The sequence below is a fragment of the Athene noctua genome, unplaced genomic scaffold, assembly GCF_965140245.1.
Source record: "Athene noctua unplaced genomic scaffold, bAthNoc1.hap1.1 HAP1_HAP1_scaffold_302, whole genome shotgun sequence".
In the NCBI taxonomy this organism is placed as follows: Eukaryota; Metazoa; Chordata; class Aves; order Strigiformes; family Strigidae; genus Athene; species Athene noctua.
The window spans coordinates 25,001-30,000 of record NW_027437763.1 but is presented as its reverse complement, the minus strand read 5'-3'; positions in this window follow the sequence as shown (position 1 = coordinate 30,000).

Below are 5,000 nucleotides of genomic sequence, written 5' to 3'. Positions count from 1 at the left end.
TAATACAAGGCATGAAGCTGCAACCTCCCGCCCCGTGCCGTCGTCGTCTTTTCTGGGTTGCGATCGCAGCCACCACAGAAACGGGAAAAGAGAGATGAAAAGGAAAAATTAGTTGTTTTTTTTTTTTCTACAGCCGCCTCCCCCTGCGGTGCTCACGCCGCTGCCCTGCCCGGACCCGCTGGCCGCCGTGCGACCGCTGGCATCGACCGGTGTCTGCGTCCGCGTGGGGTCCCAGCACGGCCGGGTCTCTGGCCGGCATTCCCGCCACCCCCTCCCGGCAGCCCCCGCGCTCCCCGCCGCCTGCCCCTTGTGACGTCACAAGTAGCCGAGGAGGGGTAACAGGGCGCTTCCGGGCCCGGGCTCCCGAGCTGCCTGTGACGTCACGCCGTGCCCGAGCGGGCCCTGGCTTGAAGCAGGCGGCGGCTCGGGATGACACGGGCACCCGCGTAGCTCCAAGGCAGGGAGCAGGCCGTGGCCTGAGCCTCTCGCGGCGAAGTCACGCCTGGACTAGGACGTGATGGGCCTGGGCCGGGCCGTGGCTGGTGGGCTCTCACGCGAGGGGGTCTCCTGCAGCTTTCGAGCCGGTAGGCAGGCCGGCGGCGAGGCGAGGCCTGGCTTATGCAGCGCCCCTCGTGATCTCACCTTCAACTGGGGAGGCGACGGGGCCAGCGCAGCTGCCGGCTAGCGTACGGACGCGAGGGTCGGAACCGGCAGGGAAGAGTTCGGCTGAGACGGGATCGAACGCGGACCTGAAAACACGCGACGAGAATCACGAACGGAGAGGTCAAGCGGAAGCCTGACCAGCGCTAGGGCATCGATTCAGAAACGGTTCAGGAGCTCACGCTCTGCCCACGCACGTGCGCCCGCCTGCCCCGCACCCCCACAAGCTGCCCGGCCCGAAGCCGTCTGCCTGGGGCTGCCCGCGCGCGCACGCGTATACGGCCGCCCCCCCATCCCGCCAAAGCCGCCCCACCCGCCACGTGCTTCTCCGTGAGACCGGCGGCGCCCCCCCAACACCGCCGCTTGGCCCGCGACGAGCCCGCCCCCCCCCCCCCCCCCCCCCCAACCCTCCCGCCACCAGGTTCACCGTGACACCGGCCGCCCCCCCCACCCCCCAGCCCACCCACCCCCCCCCCGCCACCCCCCGCCCCATCCCACCCCCCCACCCCCCGCCCCCGCCACCCCCGGGGTTCGCGAGGAGACCGGCCGCCCCCTACCTCCGGCCCGCTTTCCACCAGCAGCAGCACATTGGCCGCTCCAGGGAAGGAAGGCGGGAGACCTTAGGACCCAGCGGCGTCGCCGCCGCCGCCTCCGTGCCGGGGGGCCCGGAGGGGCCTCCCGCCGGCGGCGGCGATGATGGGTGGCGCGTGTTTTGGACGCTGAGCCCCCGCAGCTGCCGAGTCCCTGCCGCGCCGTGCCCGCGGCCCGGCTCCCCGCCTTCCTCAGTCGGTCGCTCGGCCGCCCGCCCTCCTGCCCGCCTGCTCCGTTCCCGCCCCGGGTTGAAAGCCAAACGAACGCCGAAGGGGTGGGAGGGAGAGCAGCGACGGGGCGGGGGTGTGTGTGTAACAACAGAAACCGCTCCCCACCAACACCACCCCCCCACCACCCCCCCCCCCCCCCCGCCCCCCCACCGCCGCAACGAGCTCTGTCGACCCCCCTGCCGACCCCCCCCCAACCCCCACCCCTCCCGCCACCAGGTCCACCGTGACACCGGCCGCCCCCTGCCACCCCCGGGGTTCGCGAGGAGACCGGCCGCCCCCTACCTCCGGCCCGCTTTCCACCAGCAGCAGCACATTGGCCGCTCCAGGGAAGGAAGGCGGGAGACCTTAGGACCCAGCGGCGTCGCCGCCGCCGCCTCCGTGCCGGGGGGCCCGGAGGGGCCTCCCGCCGGCGGCGGCGATGATGGGTGGCGCGTGTTTTGGACGCTGAGCCCCCGCAGCTGCCGAGTCCCTGCCGCGCCGTGCCCGCGGCCCGGCTCCCCGCCTTCCTCAGTCGGTCGCTCGGCCGCCCGCCCTCCTGCCCGCCTGCTCCGTTCCCGCCGCGGGTTGAAAGCCAAACGAACGCCGAAGGGGTGGGAGGGAGAGCAGCGAGGGCGGGTGGTGGTGGTGGTGGTGGTGGTGGTGTAACAGAAACCGCCCCCGATCCCCCACCCCCCAGCCGTAGTGCTCCGCGGCGCCGAGGAGGCTGCGGTCGGTTGGCGGCCGCACCCACCGCCCTGCAGCTCCGGAGTTGCAGCGGTGGGGCGGGGACCAACGGCTCTTCGGGCGCGCGGGCGACGGTGGGGGTCGGGGGGCTGGGGGGGGTGGGGGGCTGGGGGTGTCTGTGTGTGTGCGCGTGCGTGCGTGCGTGTGTGTGTGTGTGTGTGTGTGTGTCTGTGTGTGCGTGTGTGTGTGTGCGCGCCTGTGTCTCTCTCTCGCGCGCGCGCGCTCTCTCTCTCTCTCTCTCTCTCTCTCTCTGTGTCTCTGCGTGTGTGTCCGAGCTCGTGTGTGTCGCGGCGGGGGGGGGGGGGGGGGGGGGAACAAACAACAAAACAACAATCCGAACAACACACACACACACACACACACGCGCGCACACACCCCCACACCCCCTATTCCCACACATAAAGCCCGGGAGCCCCCTTCCCACCCCCCCACCCCAACCCCGTCGAAAAAAACCTAAACGCGAATGCCAGCGAGCGCCTGGCAACGCCGGGACCCGGACCCGGACCCGGACCCGGACCCGGACCCGGTGAAGGGCGCCCGGTGCCCACGCCTCTGCGGCACAGCGAAAGGCGGGGGGAAAGAAACAAAATAAAAACACACACACGCACCCCCACCCCCCCCCCCACCCCCCCTCCCCCGAGACTAAAGCTAAACCCACGCTGCGAAACCAAAAGCTGAAGCCGAGGACCGCCCGGCAGCGCCGGGACCCCGACCCGGCGAAAAGCGCCCGGTTCCCGATGCGAACTCGCTCCAGCGAGACGGGCGTCTCCGTTGGGGGTGAGGTGCGGGGAACGTCGCCGCTTCTGCCGGGTCCCCTGGCAGCCGCGGGAAGCGGGGGGGGGGAGTGGCGGGCGGCGCCGTGCGGCGCGGAGTGGCGCGGCGCAGAGGGGCTGACTGGCGGCCGAGGGGGCGGGCAGCGAATGATGCCAGCGACTGCATGGCAGCCAACGGGTCGGGGCGGGGGGGTGGGGGGGCTGGTGCTGCGTGCACATGAGAGCGCGGCGGGGCGCGGGGGTGCGGGGGTGCGTTAAGAAAAAAAATTTCCCTTTTCATTTATTTTTTTTCGGATTTCATTGGCATCTATCGAAACAAAAATGTCTCGCACGACGCGGCCGCCAGGTCTACCCGCCTCCGGGGCGTGAAGCGGCCGACAGGTCTGCCCGCCTCCGGGGCGTGAGGCGGCCGTCAGGTCTACCCGCCTCCGCGGCGTGAGGCGGCCGTCAGGTCTACCCGCCTCCGCGGCGTGTGGCGGCCGTCAGGTCTACCCGCCTCCGGGGCGTGTGGCGGCCGTCAGGTCTACCCGCCTCCGGGGCGTGAGGCGGCCGTCAGGTCTACCCGCCTCCGGGGCGTGTGGCGGCCGTCAGGTCTACCCGCCTCCGGGGCGTGTGGCGGCCGTCAGGTCTACCCGCCTCCGGGGCGTGAGGCGGCCGTCAGGTCTACCCGCCTCCGCGGCGTGAGGCGGCCGTCAGGTCTACCCGCCTCCGGGGCGTGAGGCGGCCGTCAGGTCTACCCGCCTCCGGGGCGTGAGGCGGCCGTCAGGTCTACCCGCCTCCGGGGCGTGTGGCGGCCGTCAGGTCTACCCGCCTCCGGGGCGCGAGGCGGCCGTCAGGTCTACCCGCCTCCGGGGCGCGACGCGGCCGTCAGGTCTACCCGCCTCCGGGGCGTGAGGCGGCCGTCAGGTCTACCCGCCTCCGGGGCGTGAGGCGGCCGTCAGGTCTACCCGCTTCCGCGGCGTGAGGCGGCCGTCAGGTCTACCCGCCTCCGGGGCGTGAGGCGGCCGTCAGGTCTACCCGCCTCCGGGGCGTGAGGCGGCCGTCAGGTCTACCCGCTTCCGGGGCGTGAGGCGGCCGTCAGGTCTACCCGCCTCCGGGGCGTGAGGCGGCCGTCAGGTCTACCCGCTTCCGGGGCGTGAGGCGGCCGTCAGGTCTACCCGCCTCCGGGGCGTGTGGCGGCCGTCAGGTCTACCCGCCTCCGCGGCGTGTGGCGGCCGTCAGGTCTACCCGCTTCCGGGGCGTGAGGCGGCCGTCAGGTCTACCCGCCTCCGGGGCGTGAGGCGGCCGTCAGGTCTACCCACCTCCGAGGCGACCGGCGGTGGCCGCTAGGTGTACCCGGCTCCACGTTGCCGGCGGCCGGCTCAGCGTCCGTAGAAAGGGCTGCCAGGTCTACCCGGCTCCGTCGGGACTTAGAGCGCGGGCAGACCTGTTGGCTCCGGCAGTTCCTCCAAGGGGTCGCTGTTTCGCGCTGCCTCCAGTTAGGTCATCGTAAGAGGCGGCGTCTCTGCAGCGCCTCCCCCGCTGGCAGGCAGACACTGCCTTTAAGCGCCCCTTTCCGGCGCGGACCCATATTCTCCTTATATAGGGGCACGAGGCGTCTCTGCTCCAGACAAGCGCCACCGAGCGAGGGCACGCGGCTTAGCCGGCCAAGTGGAATGCTGGGCGGCCGCAGACGGTGGTTTCCCCCGGGGAATTGGGCACGGTTCTCAAGCCGGTGCTCTGTCAGGCGAGCGTGCACGGAACCGAGAGCACCCAGAGAGATGCCGAACGGCACGAAGCCGGGCGGCGTTGGGGCGGTCGCTGCCGAGTGGTGAGAAAAGGACGGGCAGAGGTGCACGGGAGAGGCCGAAGACCGGTGGCCGGAGGCGGCTGGCGGCACTTGAACGCTGGATACTGGGGGGGGGGAGCCGAGCTGTGAGACTACCGTGGGTGGTTACCCCCGTCCCCCCCCGGTCCCCCGAGAGCCCGATGATGGCGGAGGGGGGGAGCGCCGGTATGTGTGTTGACACAGCGGTGCTCCGTA